Genomic DNA, 25,952 nt, shown 5'->3' on the forward strand with positions numbered 1-25,952 from the left:
GGCAGTGGGGGTGGAGGGGAGGGGCCCAGGGCAAGGGTGGGGCAGCGGGGAGCAGCAGTGGGACAGTCTCCCTCCTGGGCCAGCCTGGTGGCCCTTTACCCACCCTCCTGGAGAGAAGGGCAGAGGGGCCCAGGGGACAGGGGACAGGCAGGCGTCTCGGCCCACAAGTGCCACACAGAAGAGGCCAGGCAGGTGCTGCCAGGCCGGGGCCAGCCCTGTCCCCCGGGCTTCGTGTTATCATGCACCTCGGTGTTTCTGGGTCTGTGTCTTTCCTTCCTTCTGTTCCTCTGTGTGCGCACGTCTATCTCCCACTGTCTTCTCGAGTTCCTTCTCTCTTGACTTTTCCCTCCCTTCTCTATACTCGAGGGGAGCAGCTCCAGTCCAGAGCTGGGATCCCAGAATGGAAGGTGGCTTTTCCAGAGAGGTCCTTGGCCTGGGCCTGTGGTCTCAAAATAACCACATCCAGCTTTCCACTTTTTTTGCTCAGCCTCTGCCCCTCCCACCCCCCCCACCCCGGAATCTCCCTGTGCCTGGGGCCCTTGGAAGGAGAGCAGTTTTGCCCTTGCCAGGTTGGGGGGCAGGAGGGGCTGCCCATCTTCCGAACTGCTTGCTTGGCAACTAGGGGGTGAAGGCACCTCTTTCTCTCTCTCTCTCTCTCTATCTCTATCTCTCATTCCTGAGAAACCTGCATTCAGGGAGAGAGCAGTTTGGGCCCCATTCCTGGGTGACCAGATGCCCAGTGTGCCCAAGATCCAGATCTGTGCCCTTGCCAGGGTGCAATTGTTAGCAGCACCCCCAAAATATCCCGACAGGACTATAAATGAGATCCCTATGCCAGTCAGACCCTGGGGAACCTCACAGCCTCCCCCACACACTTGAGCCTCCGGGGAGAGCTGTGTAGCCTGCTTGGGCCTCACCCACCCAAGGACAGCAGGGCCAGACAGCAAAGAGGGGAGCTGAATAAATAGTCATCTGGGGGAAGGCCCCCAAGCATTGGGCGGGGTGGAACTACTTGCTGCAGAGGGAAGAAGGAGAGTTGTGGTTGCCCGCAGGTAGCATGTAATTTAAGATTTATTTTGGGGCACTCTCTCCAGCTCGGGTGGGGCTGAGGTTAATTTAAGGGTTTAATGGGGTGGGGGTTAGAAGGGAGGGGGGAGAGCAGCCTTCCACCTCTGGCCTGTCTGGGAAGGGGGGGTTCCTCTCCGAGACTGCCACTCCCCTCGGATGCTGGGTCCATCTGACGAGCCCTCCCTTGAACCCGCTGCACCTGCTAGCCAGGGCTCCCGCTTACAGGTCTCAGACCTCCTCGTGCCACCAAGAGCGGAGAGAGCCGCCGCCGCCGCCGCCGCCGCCGCTGCTGAAGACAGCAGTGGTGGGGGTGGGGGGCAGCGGTCAGCCAGGTCAGCCAGCATGTAAGCTGAGCTGGAGAGGGCCCTGCTGGAGGAGGCTCCTGGGCTGGGCTGAGGAAGCAGCCGTTCCTGGGAGCTCTCTAGCCGCTCAGCTCCGGCTCCCCTCCCGGATGCTCCCTTCCCTGTGGTTCCTCAGAGGGGCGGGGCTCCTAGTCTGATGGAGGAGACAGGCTCTGCCCGTAAGGAGCCCTGGGTCACAGGCTCATTCAGTGGCCGGTCATTATTTCCTTCACAACCCCTATCATGATCTTCATTTTTAGTCTGGGTTTGTTGACAGCTTCAGAGTCTGTGTCTCTTCCTAGAACTTAAACTCTGGGACAGCAGGGACTTTAATCTGGCCCCTCCAGCACTTGCCTAGCACATAGTAGGAACTCAATAAATATTTCCCAGATGGATGGATGGATGGATGGATAGAAAAACAGCACCAGGTCGGAGAGCCCCAGGTCAAGAGACTCCTGTGGACACTGTCTGGGGTGTCCCTTGGTACCCCACACCCCCGTGCTCTGGCCCTTTCACCTGCCTCCTCTTTGGGACCAGCAGCCACCCTGAGCTACGGGCTGCTGTGCAGACGTAGGCACCTTCCCAGGGACACACTCTTTCCTTCTAACCCTCCTCTCCTCCTGCAGTTCCTTTTGCTGCCATGGCCACTTGGACTAAATCCTGCTAGTCCTTTCAGGCACTGGGCAGAGTCAGTCACCTTTTTGGTGAAGTCTGTTAGGGTCCCTCTGCTGGATCCAAACCCCCATAGCCTCTGGGCTCTCTGGGCATCTGGGCCTCTGCGCCTCTCCTCTCAATGCTGGGGGAGTTGCTTCTTTCTCCTTTAGGCCAGAAGCCCCTGGGGGCCAGGCTGTCAAGGAGCTATCTGGGAGCCTGGCAGCCCACCAGGATTTAATCTAGGAGACCATGAGCCCCCCGGGAGGCCAGAGGTGGGCTGTGTGCTCCTCTCCAGCCCAGCTTCAGGATCTGGGTGATTCTCTGGTGAGAGGCGTGTGGGATGGTGGACACTGTTGTTGGTGTTGTTGGTGGTGGTGGTGGGTGATTTCAGGAGCCTGAGATGGCAGCCAGGACCCAAGTAGGGGAGGAGGGCATGGAGTTCCTCTTAGAAAGAGGTGGAGCCTTGGGTCAGAGAGAAGGAGTGAAGTGGGAGAGGGCACCTGGGGAGGAGTGAGGGGCATTGAAGGGCAGGGGACTCAGGGGTGGGGATGGTGGAGAGGGTAGGGGATCTGGGAACAGAGAGTCAAGGAGAAGGCATGACCAAGGGTCAGAAAAAGGCAAAGGCTTCTTGGTCCCTAGACCAGGTGTCCTTTCCCCGGCCTCAGCCTGCTTTACCTCTGTGGCCCTCGACATCGTTGGCTTTTAAGAAGACCTCCTCCCTGGTGCACCTGGGTGGCTCAGTGGGTTAAGCCTCTGCCTTTGGCTCAGGTCATGATCTCAGGGTCCTGGGATGGAGCCCCGAACCGGGCTGTCTGCTCAGCAAGAGCCTGCTCCCCCCTCCCCTGCCTCCTTGTGATCTCTGTCTGTCAAATAAATAAAGTCTTAAAAAAAAAAAAAAAAAGAAGACCTCCTCCTTTGGGGATTTTGGCAGCCCCTCTTCTCCTGCTTTCCCGCCTCCCTCTCTGGCTACTCCTTCTCTAGCAGGCTCTGTCTCCTTGGTCTTCCCATAGGTTTGAGCCTGGCCTCTCTGCATCCCTTCCAGGAGCCCTTTGCACCTCCAGCCACCCCGGGGGGGTAGGGTCAGCATCCTGTTGGATGCCTGCGCAGGCTTATCAAAGCCACTGCATTCTGCAGAAAACTGCCCGGCCAGATGTTCCAACCAGAAAGCCAGGAGCCAGCCCTTATCCCTCTGCCCATCTGTCACCGCGTCCTGTGACTTCTGCCTCTTTCCACCCTGCCGCCACTGGCTTGGGCCCGGCCGCTGTCACCTTCCACCTGGACCTCTGGTGACAGCCTCCTAGGAGCCGCTCCTCTTCCATTCTGATCACTTCACAGCCAGCCAGTCCTCCTGAAATCTTCCTGGATCATGTCATCTGACCCCCCCACCAACATGCCCCCCCCCCACACCAATCACCCTAAGTGCTCCTGCAGCTCCCTCCTCCCCTGCTCCCCTCCCCGTCCTCCCCCTGCAGCTTCTATACCTGCCATTTCTATGCCCTGCAGGGGCTGTTGCAGGGACCGCTCCTGGAGGCCAGCCCCAGCCCCCCTCAGGCCTCCAGTCTGGGAAGACTTTCCTGATGCTCTGCTCCCAGAGCTTGGGTCAGGAGTTCTCTCCCAGGGGCTGCCGCAGCCTGGAGCTTACCTCTCTGCTTCCCCCGCCCCCCCTCACTGCATTGAGCTACAGCACACTTCAACTCCTTGCTTCCCAAAGCTCTCCTGGGGCAGAGGCTGAAACTGCCCACGACAAGGCCTGGCACCGGCCCGGTAGATGCCAGGAATTGCTTGTTGGTGGAAGATTCATTCAGGGGAGACTGACGGGGCAAGAAGGAGGAAGGCAAGGGGGCTTCCTCCCAGGGCAGGGGAGTGAGGCAGGGGCATGGGGGAGCTCCCAGGGCCTGGGTTTGAGCAGGAGGCCTTGGTTGGGTGCTGACCCCGGCATCCAAGTTGAGGCTGCCCTAGGCCCGTGCTGCTTGTCCTATGGAAACAGACCTCCTCTGGAGACACAAGACTCAGCAGCCAGCTCCGGCCCTGGCCTCTGCCTCCTAGGATGGGCTAAGGCTGTCCAACCTGACCCAGCAGCTGTTTCAGTACCAGCCTGAGGTCCGAACAAACTGGCTACACACAGATTCGCCCATGGTCTCCTCCTCCTTCGTGGCCAGTCCCAGAGGGACAATGCTGTTCCCCGGCATCTATGGACAGTGCCAAGTGGAGATCTTTTCTGAGAACTTGGAAAAGAAAAATTCATAGGCTGTTTTACTCCCTACCCCCTACTATGTCCTTGCATGTTTTAATATGAAAATAATGCTTTAAATCACCAACTACTGGGGGAAAAAATGGACACTCTGGGGAGATGAAGCAAATGACCAGGACTGACTTGGTCTTGCCCTCTTCGTGGGTTTGGCATGAGTGCAGACCAGGAGCTAGGGCCCAGGTCTTAAGCCCCACTTGGCTTGCACAGAGCATGTCTGCAGCGTCCACAGAACGGACGGTGGGCCGGTCACACGTTGGCTGAAGACAGTGGCCAGCATTCCGTGGAGCAGTGGGTGTGAGGACCCAGTGATTCACACAGGGAACCTTAGGTGCCAGGCTGGAGGTGTGGGAGACTGGCCCTCTCCAGGCCTCCCTCTGGGACCGGCAGAAGCAGAAGGGAGCATCTAGGCCTGTGCCTCTGGCCTGCACCCCGCCCCCCCCCAGCTTCCGGGGAGCAGGCTGGGGGCTGGGGGTCCAGGCAGCGGCCGCCCCCTTGCCGGCTAGAGGAAAGGGTGAGCTCACCCTCTGGCCCCCGCAGAATCAAGCGGGTAGGAGAATAATTAAAATGCCAGAGGTTAGGAGGTGAAGTTACGATGGAAAGAATGAAGCCCGGCGCTGCCGCCGCTCGCCGGCTGCTCTCCCACCCCACTCCCTCTGCCAAGCCCACATTTGATTTTTATTTCGGGAGCCGCCAGCACAGCACTTGGGAGGGAGCAGAGAAACCTCACTCCTGCCGGCCCTGCCACGTCTGGAGCTGAGGCCCCACGTAGGGGAGGGGCTCCTGGGGCCCTGAAGAAGAGCCTAGATGGCCCTCACCCCAGGACCAGGGGAGGGCGGTAAGTGGGACAGGAGTCGAGCTGGGAGGCAAGGAATGGACACCCAGAAAGAGTGAAGGATATTCCTTCCTGTTTTCATTGCCCTTTGCCCCTTCTCACTCATTTGAAGTGAAGGAGAGAAAAAGCCTCCAGCCTCTAGCCTGCCCCCTTGTTCCAAATCCCCGCCCCCCACTCTGGGGATGTCCAGTCCGTTGACATGTAAATGTATGTGGAAGGGCTCTCTCTCCCATCTTGGTCCTCGTGATTTGCTGTGTGATCCTGGGGAAGTTACTATCCCTCTCTGGGCCTGTGTTTTTCTGTGAAATGGGAGGGTAGGTAAGACAAGCAGGTTCGTGTGTAGAGGCCTGGGCACTGTCTTCCGCAGGGCATCTTCTCCCAGGCACATCTCTTATGTACCCCCCTCCAGGGACTGCGGAAATGGGGGAAGCTGCTGGCCCATCCTCTGAAGAGCACTGAGCCCCTTCTTCCTGTAGACGGGAGCCTGGGGGCCAACTCACATTTTCCTGCTCTCGGCTTTCTCTACCGCCCGTAATACACTCCAGATGGTTTCTCCATCCGAAAGCCGAGGCAGCAGATTCCAGAGGGAAAGTGGTTGGGCTCCTCTCTAGGCTCCTCTTTCCATCAGGCTGGAGAGGGGGCCTGGGTAAGGGACTGGGGTGGCTGGAAAAATGGAGTGGGGAGTGGGGAGTGGGGGTGGTGTTAGATTGACAGGAAGAGGGTGGGAGATCTCCCCAGGCTCCTCTCTGCCAGACAAGGTGCTGGGATCAGTGGGAGAGATGGGGCTGTGCGCGGAGGCAGGGGCATGGCCAAAAGCACCTCGTGGCTTCCCACGGATTAGCTCCCCGACGGGGCAGCCCACCAAGAACTGTTCAGGGGGCTCTGGGCCCTGGGCAGGAAGGCTTTCCAGGATTTCCAGTGCTGGGAAAAGAGCAGCATCCAATGAGCCAGACACAAATCCTGACTCTGCCACTTTGAGGCTCTGCAAACTTTGACTTCTTAGAGCCTCCGTTTCCTCCCCTATGAAATGGGGACAGCTAATGCAGATTGGGGTCGTGGTGAGGGTGACGTGGATCATGGACAGAAAGGCTTCCAGGTCCAGAAACGCCCAGGAGCTGCCTGGGGGACCCTCTGAGCCCACAGCTTGCCTCCTCCTTAGGACAAAGCCCTGGACCGCCCTGACCAGGCGCCCTCTTGCTGCAGCTTCCCAGTGGTTCCTTCTGGAACCCAAGGAGACTTTAAGGCACCCTTTGGAGGCTGTTTTGGCCATAAGCCTGGGGAGAGGGTGCTATGGGCCTGAGTCTGAACCCAGGCCAGGGCTGGCCTCCTCCCAGGCCCCACCCCCTCCACCTCAGCCTCCGAGGACTGAAGCCTGGGCCTGGAGAGCCACGTAGAATGAGGGGGCTGAGAAGAGGGGGGGCAGTCTCTCCCAGCCAGGCCCCGCCTGCCCCTCAACTTCCCTGCCAGGCCAGCATCCCAGCCACGCTCTGGCCTTCTCCTCTCCGCCTCAGCTGTACCAAGGGGAGCGCTTCGATTTTTCCACCAAAAGAGCCAAGAGCAAAATGGGAAACGAATCCAGCCTGGTCCCCCTGCCTGACCCATGGGGAATGGAAGGAGGCGGACAGAAGCCCCCAGCCCATTCCCTACCCCCACTCCTATTCCCCCACCCAGGACACAGGCCTGCTCCAGGATGCCTGGGGCCAAAGGCCTAACTGAGGAGGGGAGAGGAGAGGTTGGGGGGAACCCTCACTTCCCCACACCCACCACGAGGCAGAAAGTCTGGGGCTCACACTCTAGCTGCTCCCCCCATTCCCTGCCCTGGCTTTCTGGAAAAGAATGAGAAAAGAGGCCTTGTCTCTGAGGCTCTGCCTTGAGATCATTATCAGAGGGGAAGGGATGGTTGCTGCTCTCGGATGCTCCATGTCTAGACAAAGAGATGGGACCTCCTAGCCCCCTTCCAATTAATAACCTCCCCAGTCTCTTCCCCTCATTGAGCTCCCTCCTGCCCCCAAGCTCCCCTCCCTCACTGACACCGCCCTCACTGAGTAGCTCTCCCCATCAGCATATCCTGTTCCCTTGCCCTCCTTCTCCACCCACCCCTCTTACCCTTCTCTGCAGTGAGCTTACCTCAGCCACTCCAGGAAACAGCAGCTGCACAGAGATGAACAGAGATGGAGGCAGGGTCCCAGCCAAAGTGCTGGACACCTGACAGGCCTGAGTCTTTCCTTTCCTCACCCTATGAAATGGTCCCCTCTCCTGGCCAAAGCCCGCCTCCCTGGGCTCAGGGCCCCCGCACTCCTGCCCTCCCCCCGCCGCCCCAGGTTCTCTGGGTGCTGCCTGCATCTCCCACTGGACGGGTTTCCTTCCCATCTGCCCACAGACACAGGCTAGGGTCTCTCATTTCCCTGAGCCCCTGAAGCCCCACATCGCCTTCCTGGCTCTGTCCTCCCTTCCCAGCACACTTCTTCTAAGGGCTGTCTCAGCAGCCAGTGAGCTCATTCCTCAACCTGCCCCAATCTGGCTTAACTCTGGGACCCTGGAAGGAACTCTGTCTTCAGAAGGAATGAAGGTTTCCGTGGAGGCAGATGGCATCAACCTAGAGCCTTGACAACCTGTCTCACAGAGTCTGCCTTTCCATAAAAAATTGCCAGGTGGCTGTCTTCTCCTCCTCCTCCTCCTTGCCCTCTCTTTCTTTTCCTCTTTCCTTCGGTTCCCTTCCCTTCAAGAGCAATTCAGTCCAGTCCAGAAGCCTTTGGATAAGTCAAGGTAGATGACCTTGGGGGTTGGGGGTGGGGAACGCAGTGGTCCTGCAATGGTTTGGGGGCTCAAGTGAAGTAAGGAGGACTTCTTTGCTTGGGGGGACAGCCAGAGCAGGACCAGCAGTGGGGCAGGGGAGAGGGAGAGAGAGAGAGAGAGAGAGAAAAGAGTCAAAGCTCAATCGTGCAAGCAGATAGCCTCACCCAAATGTCAGCACTCAAGCAGGAAGAAGGCATCCAAGGAGGAAGGCAGCCTGGAGTGAGATATCAAAGCCCAAATAAGATAAGGAAGATATCTGCGTGCAGGCCAGCTCCGTGAGGGAGATTGGTTGGAGCCCGAAGGGGCATTTGACAAAGGTAGTGGCCAAGCGCTGAGAAGGGGGTTCCACAGGGGATGAGAAGGGCATCCCTGAAAAGGGGAGGACAGGGCATCCAAAAAGTGTGGAATATCAGAGCCTGTTGAGGTGAAGAGCCCATCCATGTGGGGAACAGAGTGGTGGTGGTGGCCTGGGGTAAAGTGTTGGAGCCCAGGAGGGCACAGGTGGGGTCCCCATAGGGAGCAGAGGCAATGTGCCATTGGTTACCCATAGTGGGACCAATCCAATAAGGAAGTATGTTGAGGGAGTGAGCCAGGTTTCCCAACGCTGGCAAAAGATGTTAGAAATATGGGGAGGAAGAAAACTATAATGAACCCTACAGTGTTGGTTTGGAATTGGAGGTATTGGTAAGAACTTGTGATTTTCAAAGTAAATAGGTATAGAAATAAATGTTGATGTAAGTGTGTATGACATGTTTATGTTGTGTGTTTGTGTATATGTGCATATGTGTATATGTACATATACACATATGTGTGTGTGTGTATATATATATAAATATATATATATATATATATATATAAAACGTATATATGTGCATATATTTCCTAGCTTTACCCACTGAGAGGGCTTGGGAGCAGTGACATCTTAATAATAAAGAGCATAGCCAGCCCCCAAGTCTTGATTTCTTTCCTTTTTTTTGGTTGAAATACAGTTGACACACCAAGTTAACATTAGTTTCAGGTGTACAACAACACAGTGATTCGACAGCTCTATACGTTATGCTATGCTCTAGTCTTGATTTCTGAATACCACTGTCCACCAGAAGAAACCAGGACTCCTTTCAGGAAATGCCTGATTACAGGGCTGGGGCAGAGAGAGTAGAAGACAAGCCTGAATCATCTTGTGCCAGAAAATAAAGAAGTACTCAGAAATGATTAAACAGAGTTACCATATGACCCAGCAATTCCATTTCTGAGCATACTCAAGGCAAATAAAAACACGTGTCTGCACAAAAACTTGTGCAGGAATGTTTATGGCAACATTGGTCGTAATAGACAAAAGGTGGAAACCACTCTCAAATGCCCATCAACTGATGAAAATAAACGAAACATGTTTTCCATACAATGGATGGAGTATTATTCATCCACAAAGAGGAATGAAATAATTATACATGGTACACCTCGGATGAGCCTTGAAAACATGATGCTAAGTGAGAAATGTCACATATTATTCGATTCCATCATATGAAAGTCCAGAACAGAGAGATGTATAGAGACAGAAAGTAGATTAGTGGTTGCCTAGGGCCGAAGTGGGGACAGGAGGATACGAGGAAGATAGCTAAAGATTACAAGGTTTCCTTTTGAGACGTTGAAACTCTTCTAAAATTGACTGTGGTGATGGCGGCACCCATCTGTGAATGTACTAAAAGCCACTGAATTGTACACTGTAAATGGGTGAATTGTATGGTATGTGAATTACACTCAATAAAGCTCTTCTAAAAATAAGTACTCAAAGAATGATGGAGACATGTCAAAAGAGTACAGAAGCCAGCTGGAAAGGACTTCCATTGGCTGAATCGGGTTCTTCTGAGCATCACAATAATTAATGATATTAATAGATTCTTACTTACTGAATAAAATAGGAATCCACGATTCCATAATAAATAAATGAATATGTGGAAAGTCTGTTGAGGAATGTAATATTTACACATTCTCGAAGTACTTTCCTACAAAATACTTATCAATTATACAGGGAAAAGGGTAACTTTACAGTGGAGAAGGCTGGCAGACACCAACTTGATCAAGTAGTCAAAGTGAACATCACAGTGATGGGACAATCATGCCCTACCCAATAGAATGCAATGGGAGAGAGACATAGTATCATTTCTGTGACATTCTTTTTTTTTTTTTTAGATTTTATTTATTTATTTGACAGACAGAGATCACAAGTAGGCAGAGAGGCAGGCAGAGAGAGAGAGGGAGAAGCAGGCTCCCCATTGAGCAGAGAAGCCTGATGTGGGGCTCGATCCCAGGACCCTGGGATCATGACCTGAGCCGAAGGCAGAGGCTTTAACCCACTGAGCCACCCACCGATTTCTGTGACATTCTTACATGAAATGCTCCACCTGAATTTAATCGTGAGGAAACACCAGACGGAGTCCAAGTTAAGAGATCATCTAACAAAACAATGGGCCTGTAATCTACAAGAGTGTCCTCAAAGTTAAGAAGAGACTGAAACACCATCCCATATTGGAGGAGACTAGAGATATCTGAGAACCACGTGTAACATGTGATTCTGTCCTGGATCCTTTTGCTACAAGGACATTATTGGGGTCGCTGGTGAAACATGAATGGGAGGTGTGGATTAGATGGTAGTAATGTTCCAGTGTTAATTTCCTGACTTTGATGATGGTATTGTGGTTATCCAGGAGGTATCCTTCTTCATAGGAATCATACATTGAAGTGTTTGGGAGATGGTGGCAACTTACTCCCGGATGAGTCAGTGAAATAGGTTTTTGTACTCTATTAGGGACCATTCTTTAAGTTTGAGATTGCTTCAAATTAAATAAAATTAATTATCATGTATGTGAAGAAACTGGACTAATACCTGAAACCTAAGAGAAAAACAGATCATAGAAAATACAACTTCACAGGAGACCCAGATATTAGAGTTATCGGACATTGTTTGTTGTTGTTGTTGTTTTTCGATTCTGAGCTCAGATCAAATGTAGAAAACTACATAGTTATAAAGGTCAGTAGTAAAACCTTTTCATCATTGTTGAGATCTGATTGGCCTTTTATATACATGCCCTCATTTTCTTTCATCCATCAACAAGTCCTCAGTTATCCATTGTCATCTTTACAAATACACACACACACGTGCATGCGCGTACACACACACACACACTTAAGCCTTATTGGTTTAAATTACTTTAAATATTTGCTTCTCAGAACTACAGAGATCATGCATTAGGTAGACTGTAAGGTCTTCTGATGCTCAAATTTGGCTATTTTCATAAGACATGGTTTGAAAATAAGATAATACTGTGTAATAAAAGAGATAACAAGCTATAGGCTTTCATAAAAGAATTGGGATTAATGAACAATAAAGAATCAAATGGAATCCTAGAATGGAAAAAATACAATAACTAAAATTAAGAACTTATTACACAGATCTTGATGTATAGATGGAGCAGAAGAGAGAATTAGTGAGCTGGAAGAGAGTTCAGTAGGAAATACCTAGACTAAAGCACACCACAGAAAAAAAAAAGATGGAAGGACACAGAAAATACTGTTAGTGTAACATGTAACACAATAGAAGTTCTAACATATGTTTCTGGATTCCAAAAAGGAAAAGAGAGAAATAATGGGGTAGAAATAATATTACTGGCCAAAATACACTAGCCAAAAATACTTTATACTTGACATAAGACTCAAACTAAATAGGGTGATTACAAAGAAACCCTACTCAGGCACACTGTAGTTAACTTGCTAAAGATTAAAAACAGAGATAAATCTTAAGAGGCACGTTATTACTTTAAGGAAACGACCCAAAGACTGACAAATTGAAGAGATGAAACATACATGATCTAAATATGTTTTGAATATAGTTTGAATATGATTAAAAGCATATTAGACATTGCAGAAGAAGAGATCAGTAGACTCAAAGCCGTATGATGACATATTAGCAGAATGTTTTTCTTTTTTTTTTTAAGATTTTATTTATGTATTTGACAGACAGAGATCACAAGTAGGCAAAGAGGCAGGCAGAGAGAGAGGGAAGTAGGCACAGAGATCACAAGTAGGCAGAGAGGCAGGCAGAGAGAGAGGGAAGTAGGCTCCCTGTTGAGCAGAGAGCCGGATGTGGGGCTTGATCCCAGGACCCTGGGATCATGACCTGAGATGAATGCAGAGGCTTTAACCCACTGAGCCACCCAGGTGCCCCTTCACCAGAATGTTTTTGAAAGGAAGCACAGAGAGAAAAAAAGAAGCACACCAAAAACATAAGAGAACCAGCGACCTATGAGAGGCTATCAAGTGCTCTAACATCCTTGTAGTGGAAATCCTGAAAGAGAGGGGAAAGTGAAAAAATAGTGATCCCAAATTTTCCAAATCTGACAAAAACTAGAAACCCAGAAATCCAAGGATCTCAGCACTCATCACAAAATGACAGTGAGGTCCATTATAATCAAGTTACTGAAAGTCTGTGACAATGAGAAAATCTTAAAAGAAACTAGAGCAGAAAAAGGACATTACATACAGAGAGATAAAATTATCACAGCCTTACTGTCAGAGACTACACAAGCCAGAAGACAATAGAACATAATTTTTTAAGTTGTGAGTAAAAAAGATACTATCCAGGGGTGCCTGGGTGGCTCCCTGGGTGGGTTAAAGCCTCTGCCTTCTGCTTGGGTCATGATCTCAGGGTCCTGGGATCGAGCCCTGCATCAGGCTCTCTGCTCAGCAGGGACCCTGCTTCCTTCTCTCTCTGCCTGCCTCTCTGCTTACTTGTGATCTCTCTGTCAAATAAATAAATAAAAATCTTAAAAAACACACACTCACACTTAAAAAAAAAGATACTATCCAACCTAAATCTTTAAGCTTAGAGAAAATATCTTAAAAAAGGAAGGTGAAACAGAAACTTTTTGACACACACAAAAGTGAAGGAACTTTATCATTAGTCAGCCTGCACTCTAACAAATGTTAAAGTTTTTCAGGCACAAGGAACATGACGGCAGATGGAAATTTGGACCTACACAAAGGAATAAATAGAATCTGAAATGGAAAATATGTGGTTAAATATAAAATATATTTTTGACATTTAAAATTTTGTTTAATAGACAATTAACTATTTAAATAAAAAAGAATAAAATGTATTGTGGGGCTTATAACATGTAGAAATGAAATGTATAATGACACAAACTATTAGAGGGGAAAATGGGACTATACTATTTTAAGTTTCTAATTTTTACACGACGCGATATAATGTTATTTGAAGGAAAACTGTTATAAGTTAAAGATCCATATTTTAAACCTTAGATCAAGTGTTGGCAAAATTTTCCTGTAAAGGGCCAAATAGTGAATATCTTAGATGTCAAAGGTCACAGCCTCTGCTGCAACTCCCCTGTTGTCATAGAAAAGCAGCCATAGAGGCACCTGGGTGGCTCTGTGGGTTAAAGCCTCTGCCTTCGGCTCAGGTCATGATTCCAGGGTCCTGGGATTGAGCCCCACATCGGGCTCTCTGCTTAGCAGGGAGCCTGCTTCCTCCCCTCTCTCTCTCTACCTGCCTCTCTGCCTACTTGTGATCTCTGTCTGTCAAATAAATAAATAAAAAGCTTTAAAAAAAAAAGCAGCCATAGACAATATGTAAATGAGTGAACATAGCTGTGTTCCAATAAAACTTTACTTGTGGACTCTGAAATCTGAATTTCAAACCATTTTCATGTATCATAAAATATTATTCTTCTTTTGAATTTTTCAACCTTCGAAAAATGTTAAACTGTTCTTGACAAACCTCCCAGGCAGAAGAAGCTAATTTATGAGATACTCTGTTCTCAAAGTTCTCATAACTCATAACTGTTCTCTGCTCTCATAACTCCCCATTCCTTACATGTGGGTGGGCATGGTGACTTCCCTCCAAACAGTCCAGTATGGAAAAGGATGAAAGGTTAATGTTAGAGAATCAGCCAGATGATCGAGCTTCACATAAACAATGATAAGTCATGTTGATAGTATGTACTCGTGATGTGATTAAAATGACACTTCACCTGTGTGATCTTCCTTAAAAAAACCATAACCCTAGTCAAAGCATGAGAAAAACATCAGGCAAATCCAAACAAAGGGACATTGTACAAAATATCTGACCAGTACTCTTCAATATTGTCCAAGTCATAAAAAAATGAATGAATGAAAAAGAGAAGGGAGAAAGAAAGAAGAGAAAAAAGAAAAAGGAGGGTCTGAGAAACTCTCACCACCCAGAGGAGCCTGAGAAAACATGATTAAATGTAGTGTGGCATCTTGGATTGGATCCTGAGCCGACAACAGGACTTTAGGTAAAAACTGAGGAAACCTCCCAAGTAATCATTGGTGGATAAGTGGGTAAACAACATGTAGAATATACATACCATGGATATTAATCAAGCTTTAAAAGGAAGGAAATTTGGACACGGCTACAACATGGATGGAGCTGGAGGACATTAGGCTAAGTGAGATGAGCTGGTCATGAAAACATAGACGCTACGTGATTCCACTTACATAAGGCATCTAGAGTAGTCAAATTCATAAAAATAGAAAGCAAAAACAGTGATTGCTGGGAGACGGAAGAGGGAAAAATGGAGAGATGTTGTTTAATGGGTATAAAGTTTCAGTTTTGCAAGATGAAAAGACTTCTGGAGATTGGTTGCACAATGATGTGAGTATATTAACATTACTGAACAATTAAAAATGGCTAAGATGGTAAATTTTTTGTGATGTGCATTCTATCACAATTTTTTAGGATTTATTTATTTATTTATTTTAGAGACTGTGTGTGCGCGCGTATGTGCGCGCGCACGCCCACGTGAGCAGGGGTGGGGGCAGAGGGAGAAAGAGAGAGAGAATCCCAAGCCCACTCATCCCTGAACTCAAGCCCCAATCAGAACTCGATCCCACAACCCAGAGATCATGACCTGAGCCAAAATCAAGAGTCAGATGCTTGGGGCGCCTGGGTGGCTCAGTGGGTCAAAGCCTCTGCCTTCAGCTCAGGTCATGGTCCCAGTGTCCTGGGATCAAGCCCCACATTGGGCTCTCTGCTTAGCAGGGAACCTGCCTCCTCCTCTCTCTCTCTGCCCGCCTCTCTGCCTACTTGTGATCTCTATCTGTCAAATAAATAAATAAAATCTTTAAAAAAAAAAAAAGAGTCAGACGCTTAACCAACTGAGCCACCCAGGTGCCCTTATTTTAATCACAATTTTTAAAAACTAAGAAAATCTCAATAAAGTGTGGACCTTAGTTAATAATAAAGTATCATTATTGGTTCATTAACTGTGATATATGGAGCATACTATAACATAAGGTGCTAATAATAGAGAAGACTGACCACAGGACATATGAAAAAGCCACACTTTCTTCACAATTTTCTATACCTCTAAAACTGTTCTATAAAATAAAGTTTGTTATTAAAAAGCATTCTTATTTCATGGGCCATAAAAAAGAGGCCATGGGCTGACCCCTGCACTAAAACAACCACTAAACATATTTAAATGCTATATGGGTATTAAGGCATTAGTAAAGATCAAAGCAATATTTTAAAACAATCAATTTTTTAAAAGGCCAGAAAAGAAGAGAAAAGAAAGAAAACATGAGATGTGGAGAAAACAAATAACAATGGATGGGGTTAGAGGGTATTATGCTAAATGAAATAAGTCAATCAGAGAAAGACAATTATCATATGGCTTCACTCATATGTAGAATTTAAGAAACAAAACAGGATAATAGGAGAAGGGAGGGAAAAATAAAATAAGATGAAATCAGAGAGGCAGATAAACCAAGAGACTCTTGACTTTAGGAAACAAACTGAGGGTTGCTGGAGGGGAGGTAGGTAGAGTAAGGGGTAATTGGGTGATGGGCATTAAGGGGGACACGTGATACAATGAGCACTGGGTGTTACATGCAACAGATGTATCACTGAAATTTACCTCTGAAACTACTAATACACTATATATTAGTTGAATTTAAATAAAATAAAAATTTTAAAAAAGAAATAGCAAGATGGTAGATTTAGACCAAACCATATGATTATTACATCACTGTAAAAGATCTGAATACTCCAAGACAGATTATTAGATTGAATCTGTAAAAATGAAGCCCCTACTATATGCTCTCTTTAATACATAAGACTGACATCTTAAAAAAAAAAAAAAAAAGACTGACACCTAATATTTCCACAGAAAGGATGGAAGTGAGAAAGCAATGAAATGACATATTTGAAACACTGCAAAATAACAGGCAAACAAGTGAAAATCTCTTTAAAAGATAAAAACGATTCCCACCTGGCATGTGAGAAGCTTGGAAGTCATAATCCCATCCTAAAAACAACTAAAAAGCTGAAGAAATGAAAAAAACAACAGTTCTTCTCAGATCCATAACAGGGAAAACTCCTGTTCCAGTATTGGAGAGACAGACAGATACTGAGACAAACTACCTGAGCAGAAATTTCTGCAGGAACCAGTGCCAAGGTAGGAAAACAGGATGAATTTCAGGAGGCTCAGTGTGGAAATCCTGAAAGCTACAAATTTCAGAGGGATCCAGGTATAGAGGAGCCCTACACTTCTGTGAATTTTACTTCCAAGAACTCCAAAAGGGCTTAATCAGAGAAAAACCCCCTCATGCTTCCAGGAGGGAGAAGAGGAAAGAAACCACTGTGAAATATCTTGTGTACAGTAAAAGGATAATAAAGGAATATGATGAAAAACTCTATGCCCACAAATCTGACAATCTAGATGAAACAGACCAATTTCTTGAAAGACACAATCTGTCAAAACTTATAAAAGGAAAAACAGACAATTTGAATGGGCATATATCTGTTAAAGAAATTGAACTGATAATTCATAACCTTCCCAAACAAAAACACCAGGCCCAGATGGACTCTCTGGTGAATTCTACCAAGAATTTAAGGAAGAAATTACACCCATTCTCTACAATATCTTCCAGAACACAGAAGCAGATGTATTACTTTCTATCTCATTCCATGAGGCCAGCATTATCTTAATAACAAAACCAGACAAATACAGTACAAGAAAAGAAATCTATAAACCAACATCTCTCGTGTACATAGATGCAAAAATTCTCAACAAAATATTAGCAAATCAAATCCAACAATATATGAAAAGAATTATATAACACAACCAAATGGGAATTATCCCAAGTAAGGGATGAGGCTGGCTGAATATTTGAAAATCAATTAATGTAATCCATAATATCGATGAGTTAAAGAATAAAAATCACATAATCATCAATAGATATAGAAAAAACATTAAACAAAATCTAACCCATTCATGAGAGCAAACTAGAAATAGAGGAAATCATCTTCCCTTAGCATTTATAGAAAAGCTGAAGGAAAAAAAAAAAGTTAGCAAAGATATATATAGATATATATATCTATACATATCAATGTAGTCAATAACTTCAGGTTCATGTGCATAGAACGATTACCAAAATTGACCTTATACTAGGTCACACAGAAAGTCTTGGAAAATGTCAAAGAATGGAAATCATACAGAGTATTATCTCAGACAAACATGGAATTGGGCTAGCAATCAGTAACAAAAGGATTACTTGAAAATCTCCAAATGTTTCAATATTAAGCAACACATTTCTAAATAACCTATTACTTAAAGAAAAATTATGCTTATTATCAGAAAATATTTTAAATAAATAATGACAAAATATATTAAACTTGGGATGTAGCTAAAACGGTTCTTAGAGGGAAATTTATGGACATATATAGAAAGGAAGAAAGTCTGAGAAGTCATTTAAAATAACAAAATAAACCCCCTAGCAAAACAAACCTATTAAAATAGAAGGGAGAAATAATAAATACCAAGAATGACTATGAAAGAAAGAAAGGGCACCAATTATCACCATCAAAAGTAAGAGATCATCACTATAAATCTTACAGACAATTAAAATATTATGAGGATATTTTAATGACCCTATGCCAATAAACTTGAAAATTTTGATGAAATGTGCAAATTCATTGAAAAGCATGACTTACCAGTCTTACAGAAGACAACATAAAGAATAGTCCTATGTCTATTAGAAATATTTGCCAGTAATTAAATATTTTCCTACAATGAAAATTGTAGGTCCAGTAAGGCTTCACTGGTCAATTTTTCCAAACATTAAAGAAAGAAATTACACTAGTTTTACACAAACTCTTACAGAGGACAGAGACAGAGAAAGATAGAACTTCCTAACTTTTTGGATAAGGGTGACATAATCTTGATATTAAAATCCACCTAGGACATTAACAAAAGGGTAACTACAGAATAATATCTGTTAAAATATGGATATAAATTCTAAACAAAATAATAACAATCAAATCCAGTGTTATATGAACATGATAATGCATCATGACAAATCTGAGTTCATTCCAGGAATGTGAGGTAGCCTCTACCTTTGAAAATCTGTTACATAATTTACTACATTAAAAGTATAAAGGAGTAAAGTCATATTTCAATAGATGTGAAAAAATTCAATAAAAATTCAACATTTATTCATGAAAAAATTTCATAGCAAGCTAGGAATAAAAGGGAATATTGTTAATCTGATAATATCAAACAAAAAAGCTATAACAAATAAAACATTTAATGGTAAAGTATTAGAAGCTATCATTTTGACACTGGAACAAAGGAGGATGTCTTCCACCATCACTTCTATTTAATTCTCTGGGAAATCCTAGCCATTGCAATTAGACAAGAAAAATAAATAAGATGTGAGATTTGAGAAGGGGAAAAAAAAATACTGTAGTCATTTGTTGATGGCTTGATTATGTATGTTGAGAATCTTAAAAAATCTATAGGTATGCTCCAAGAAAGAATAAATTTAGCAAGGTTACTAGAAACAAGATCAACACACAAAACCAACTGTATTTTTATAAGTTGACAATAAGCAATTAGAAAATTAAAAAAGATTTCACTGACAATAGCATTTTTTAAATTAAAAAACCCTAAATACTTAGGAACAAAATCTGACAAAATATGTTTATAATCTACAGAGTATTACTGAGAGGAAAAGAGACTATTTATTAATTTATGTATTTATTATTTTAACTAGGCTCTACACCCCGTATGGAGCTCAACATGGGACTTGAACTCACAACCCTGAGATCGAGACCTGAGCTGAGATCAAGAGTAGGATGCTTAACTGAGCCACTCAGGCACCCGGAAAAGAGACTTTGTAAAAAAGAAACAGGGATATACTATGTTCATTAATAGTGTCAATATTGTAAAGTGGTCAGTTCTTCCCTCAATTGGCTAACAGATTCAATTCAACCTTAATAAAACCTAATACACTGCTGGTTACAATTAAAAATGGTGAAACGTCTTCGGAAAACAGTTGGGTAGAAACCATTGGTCAGTTTCTACAAAGAACACATATGACATTGCTATGTGATCCAGCAATTCCAATCTTAGGTATATGCTCAAGAGAAATGAAAACATGTCCACACAAGGACAACTGGGTGGCTCAGACGTTTAAGCATCTGCCTTCAGTTTAGGTCATGATCCCAGGGTGCTGGGATCAAGTCCTGCATTGGGCTCCTTGCTCAGCGGGAGCCTGCTTTTCCTTCTGCCTGCTCTGCCTGCTGCTCTCCCTGCTTGTGCTCTCTCTCTGACAAATCAGTAAGTAAAATCTTAAAAACAAAACCAAACTCTGTCCACACAAAAACTTGCACATGACTGTTCTCAGTGGCATAATTATTAAATGCTCAAATATGGAAACAGCCCAAATGACCATCTACTAATGAATAGATAAATAAAATGTGCTAAATCCATACAACGAAATATTATTCAGCCATAAAAAAGAGTGAAATACTGACACATGCTACAACATGGATGAACTTTGTAAACATTACACTAAGTGAAAGAAGCAAGTCATAAAAGACCACGTATTTCATGATCCCATTTATGTGAAAAGTCCAGAATAGGCAAATTGATAAAGACAGAAAATGGAATTAATGATTGCCTAGGGTTGGAGTGGGAAGGAGTGATTGCTAATGGGCATTGAGTTTTCTCGAAGGCTGACAAAAATGCTCTAAAATTTATTGTGCAAATGTTTGCACAACTCTGTGAATGTAATAAAACCCACTGAATTTATCCACTTATTTGAGTGGATGATTTGTATGGCATGTGAATTAAATTTCAAAGCTATTAGTTTTTTTAAAAACTCAATGAAATATTTCTGAAGGTTTTTTTGGAAGAAATTGATAAGCTGATCCTAAAATTTACATAGAAATTCAAAAAGCAAAATATAACAAAGATGGTCTTAAAGAAGTACAAAGTTGGGGCAGCTCGGTAGCTCAACCAGTTAAGTGTCAGCCCATCGCTCAGGTCATGTTCCTGGGATCAAGCTCCACATTGGGCCCCCTGCTCAGTAGGGAGTCTGCTTCTCCCTCTCTCTGTGCTCCTCCCCCCAACTTGTGCTGGCTCTCTCTCTCTCTTTCAAATTAATAAATAAAATCTTAAAAGAAAAAGAACTATAAGGGGCGCCTGGGTGGCTCAGTGGGTTAAAACCTCTGCCTTCAGCTCAGGTCATGATTCCAGGGTCCTGGGATCGAGCCCCACATTGGGCTCTCTGCTCAGCAGGGAGCCTGCTTCCTTCCTCTCTCTCTGCCTCTCTGCCTACTGTGATCTCTGTCTGTCAAATAAATAAATAAATAAATAAAATCTTAAAAAAAAAAGAACTATGAAGGTGAAGGACATAAACTAGCTGCTATGAAAACTTATTTCAAAGCTACAAAAATTAAAACAATAAAACGGTTAAAACTTATAGATAAATAGATTGATAAAAATACAATGGAGTGTCCAGAAGCAGATCCACACTTATAAGGTCCAATGATATGATATGGGAAAAGAATGATCTTTTCGATAAATGGTACTGGATAAATTTATTATCCATTTGGGGGGAAAAAAAACTTTGATTCTTACCTCAAACTATAAAGAAAATTCATCCTATGGGGCACCTGGGTGGCTCAGTGGGTTAAAGCCTCTGCCTTTGGTGCAGGTCATGATCTCAGGGTCTTGGGATCGAGCCCTGCATTGGCTCTCTGCTCAGCGAGGAGCATGCTTCCTCCTCTCTCTCTCTCTCTCTGCCTGCCTCTCTGCCTACTTGTGATCTCTGTCTGTCAAATAAATAAATAAAGTCTTAAAAAAAAAAAGAAAAAAGAAAAGTTCATCCTAGGTCTATCATTAATACAAATGGAAAGGACAATAGAAATATACCTTTGTAATATGAAGGAAAACCATTTGTCTCATGGAACTATATACCCAATAAAATTATCAGTTGAGTGTGAGGGTAGATTAAAGACATTTTCAGATATTCAAAGTTTCAGAAATTATATCTCCATTGCACACCTTCTCTAGAACCTGTTGGAGGATGTACTCCTAAAAACAAGAGAATAAGACAAGAAACAGGAAGATATAGCCTTCAGGAAATGAGGGGATCAGATGTAGGAGAGAAGCAAAGGAAACCCTAAGGAAGGTTCACGGGGGTTCATGAGGGTTATAGAGACATGGGATTGGGATGGATCCATGGTCTGCAGGAGAGATTGCTTCAAGAAAAGGAAACTGACAGAATACGTCATGTGTCCAAACGTTTTAGCAAGGGATTTGGACAAGTGAGGTTGAAATAGTGGTCGTTAATTAGAAAACTAAATGAACACCAGCAGCAACAACAAAAAGACAACTACTAACTCTAGAATAAAGAGCAAAAGTGATTATAGTATGCACTGCATACAGTGCAGATGTGAATAACAATTACCTAGTTATAATAGGATAAGTACAGAAAACTGGTCTAACCCACACCATCATATAACCACATTGACAGGTTGGGTGGGACTGGAAGTGTAATCAAGTGTGGTAGAGGCAAGGAATTAAAAAGAATTAAATCCTCATCTTCCATACTGGAAGTCAAAAGAGAACGGCCACAACTGAAAAATCAAGAATTGGCAACAAAGGCTTGTTATTTAGAGATAATTTCTCTCTCAAAAGAATAAAATCAGTTGATTAAATGGAAAATCATGACTTGGGGAAGCAAGAAATAAGTATGAAGGGATCTGGGACTGCTATTTTTCTTTACATGCCCTGTAAGCTCTTTGCCTCTTAAACCATGTGCATATATATCCTTGGCAAAACTTAAAACTACATCTAAAAAAACCAAATGTGCACAGTAAAAGAAAAAGAAAGCTTCTAGAAGAAAACAGTGGAGAATAGCAAAAGAAAATAAACCCATTGTTTTAGAATTAGGCAAAGAATTCTTAAATAACACGCATAGCTAACCATAAAGAAAAGATTGTATCTTTGTAAAATCAAGGACTTAAATTTATTAAAAGACATGATTGAGTGACAAGACAAGCCACAGAGTGAAAGATATTTCCAATATATGTATCTGTCAAAGATCTTGTATCCAGAATATATTAAAATTATCCTATAAAATAAGAGAAAAAGACAATTTCATTTTTTTAAATGGGAAGGACAACATACTTTTCATAAAAGAAGGTATACAGATAGCTAATATATACCCCTAAAGGCATTCAACAGAGTTATCAGAGAAATGCAAATTAATACCACAAGGAAATACCACTACACATTCACCAGAATGACTAAAATTTAAAAGACTGATAATACTAAGTGTTGGTAAAGATGAGGCCAATGGAACTCTCACATTGCTGGGACAAGGTAAATTTGTCCCACACTTTACAAAAATCCTGGCAATAACTACGAAAACTGAGCATATGCTTTCATTATAATTCAGTAATTCCATCCTCAAATATGTATCCAATAGAAATGCACACATGTATGCACCAAAAGGGCATTGTAGGGTTGAGTTTAGCCACATTACTCCAAATGGTAAAAAAACTAGAAAGAATCCAAGTAACCATCAGTAATGGAATGGGTAGATAAATAGTGGAATATTCATTCAATGGAATACTATACAGCAATGCCAAAGAACCATCTACTGCAATGCACAAAAACATGGACAAATCTCACAAACATAACATTGAGTCAATGAAGTTAGTCACAAACAAAAGAATAAACTATGCATCTCATTTACATAATGTTTAAAAATAAGCAAAATTATTCCATAGTGCTAGAAGTTAGTTATCTTGGGGAGGGCAATAATCAGATGGTGTATGAGGGAGACTTTTAGGGTGTTGGCAAAATTCCACTTTGTAAAAGCTCATGAAGTATGCTCTTAAGATTTGTGCACTTTATTTACTTGAGAGAGAGAGAGAGAGAGAGAGAGTGAGAGTGTGTTCGAGTGCGAGTGAGAGGTGGGGGAAGGGCCAGAGGGTAAGGGAGAGGAGAGAGAGAGGATCTCAGGTAGGCTTCACACTCAGTGTGGAGCCCAATGCAGGGCTCGATCTCACGACCCTGAGATCTTGACCTGAGCCGAAATCAAGAGTTGGATGTTTAACCCACTGAGCCACCCAGGTGCCCCAAGATTTGTGCACTAAAAAAAAAAAAAAGATTTTATTTATTTATTTATTTGAGTGAGAGAGAGAGTACAAGCAGGAGGAGAGAGAGAAGTAGACTCCCTGCTGAGCAGAGAGCCTGACATGGGACTCCATCCCAGGACCCCAGGATCATGACCTGAGCAAGAAACAGACACTTAACCAACTAAGCCACCAGGTGCCCAGATTTCTGCACTTTAAAGTAAGTATGCTATACCTCAGTTTTTAAAATTCCTCTTCCTGTCTCTTTCCCCTTCCATCTTTCCCTTATTTTCCTTTCCTTTCCTTCCTTTCCTTTGCTTTCCCTTCTCTACCTGAACAATTTAGCCCTAAAATCATTAAGTAGGACAGAGCAAAGTAGGTGCCAGTGGTTGTGTTGGTGGAAGCCACAGTGGTCCAAAGGAAGGTTTCAGAGCCAGAGGAGGGAGATGAGGGTATCCACCTCAGGGAGGGGGTGGCTGGCATGGGCAGTCAATCTGAAAAGGGTGATAGGGGTCCATGCATTGGAATGGTTCCATCCAGTTTATTAGAGCCTGGGTGAGGAGGGCATCCCTGTGTGGGGATAACCTGGCATTGGGAAGCCACAGTCATGGTATGTTTAAGAAGTATTCCATGTATATGGGGTGGCTATGTGGGGGTGTCAGACTAAGAAAAGTAAGGAAGGTATCCACAGAGGCGGGTAACCAAGTGTGAGGAGTCAGCCTGAGTGGCATGGGAAAGGCATTCCTGCAGAGAGGTACCTGGAATGAGGTAACAGAGCCCAGTGCAGAGAGTAGATAGGATCCACATGAGGACAAAGTGGCAGCAGAAATGGGGATTGGTTACAAACAGGGGACTAGATCAAAGAAGTAAATATACTAAAGACAATGGAAGCCAGGTTTTTTGTTGGAGGACATTACATGTAAGCAAAAGGAGAAAGCTAGAATGAGCCCTGTGGAGGGTATCTGAATCAATCTATAGTTTTCAATGTATAAAAATAAACAAATAAATACATGTAGATGGGAATATGTCTAGGTGTATGTATTCCCTAATTCTGTCCTTTGAGAGGGGTTGGGAGCAGTGACATTCCAAAAGCAATGAGCACTCAGCACCTACATCTTGGCTTCTAAGTACCCCTTTCCACTAAAAGGAACCAGAAGTCTTTGAAGAAAGGGCTGGCTCCAGGCCCAGGGCAGGGAAAATACAAAATGAGCCTGGGACATCTTATACCACAAAGGAAGGAATTGTTGAAAGAACAATAGGGACTATTTTAGTTTGCCAGAACAAAATACTGCAGGTTAGGGGGCTAGAACAAGAAAAATCTATTTTCTCACTGTTCTGGAAGCTAGAAGTCCAAGGTCAAGGTGCTGGTAGGTTTGGTTTCTCCCAAGGCCTTTCTCCCAGCTTTCAGATGACAGCCTCCTGGTTGTGTCCTCACATGTGCTTTCCTCTGGCCATCTTGGTGTCTCTTTCACCTCCTATAAGGACGCCAGTCCTATTGGGTTAGGGGCCCACCCTTTTGACCCCATTTAACCTAATGATATCCTTACAGGCCCCATCTCCAAATGCAGTCACATGGAGGGTTAGGGCTTCAACAAAAACTTTGGGGGAACATAATTCAGTCCATAACTGGGACAAATCCAAAAGACACAGATGTCAGCTTGAAGAGGTTCTGAATCTGGACAGAATCTGGACAATTTGGACATCAAAAGAACGATATTAACACTGATATAAATAAATGAAGAAATAAATGACGAAAAGATGAAGACTTCCATTGAGTAGAATAACAGAAGGGATGGTGGAACTAGATAGTCACTATTTGGCAACTATCATAATAACAATATTTCAGCCAAGAGAGAGCAATGGCTACTAAAATTAATATCCAAGTTGGATGACAAATGGGAGTTTGCATAGTACTTTACAAAGTACCTCCCCATGAGAAAACATTAAACTAGGAAAAGGGATAACCTTACAATAGATAAACCTGGCAGACAACATCTTAAGCCATCAAAGTGAGCATCGTCAGTAATGAGAGAAAGGGAAATCATGCATCACCCGATAAGGAGCCGTGAGACCACAGCATCACTTCTGTGATGCTCCTGCCTGCAAATGCACAACTTGAATCTAAATTGTGATGCTGGATTGGATCTTTTGGCCACAGACAACAATATTGGGACAAATGGTGAGATGTGAATAAATTACAATAATGCATCTCTAATTTCTTTGATTGCCTCGTGGTTATTTAGGAGAACGTCACTGTTCCCAGGATTTATCCTATTCCGGGGCGATGGGACATCATGTTGAAAATTTGTTCTCAGACGCTTTAGGGGAAAAAAATGTCTGTGCTATTCTTGGAACTTCTGTGTAAATTTGAAATTATTTCCAAACAAGAAGAAAAAAACATGGTGACAAAAAAGCTTATAAAAATTATGTGTATGGAAAAAGTATGTGTGTGTATATATACTAGCAGCCAAGGGGTAGGATATTTTCAACATCTATGGCTTCTGCCTTCCCTTGCATTCATTCCTCTTTCCTCCAGAAATA

General features: G+C 44.3%; 2 non-coding genes across 2 annotated transcripts; both read right to left on the bottom strand.

Moving 5' to 3' along the window:
• Positions 1 to 10,930: 10,930 nt before the first annotated feature.
• Positions 10,931 to 11,000, bottom strand: LOC116876129. The gene has a single exon (XR_004384347.1). It is a non-coding gene; the product is annotated as a small nucleolar RNA U2-30 (small nucleolar RNA).
• A 164-nt stretch (positions 11,001 to 11,164) lies between these two features.
• Positions 11,165 to 11,244, bottom strand: LOC116876130. The gene has a single exon (XR_004384348.1). It is a non-coding gene; the product is annotated as a small nucleolar RNA U2-19 (small nucleolar RNA).
• Positions 11,245 to 25,952: the final 14,708 nt, after the last annotated feature.

This window comes from Lontra canadensis, unplaced genomic scaffold (assembly GCF_010015895.1).
Source record: "Lontra canadensis isolate GAN:19392208 unplaced genomic scaffold, GSC_riverotter_1.0 scaffold43, whole genome shotgun sequence".
Classification (NCBI taxonomy): Eukaryota; Metazoa; Chordata; class Mammalia; order Carnivora; family Mustelidae; genus Lontra; species Lontra canadensis.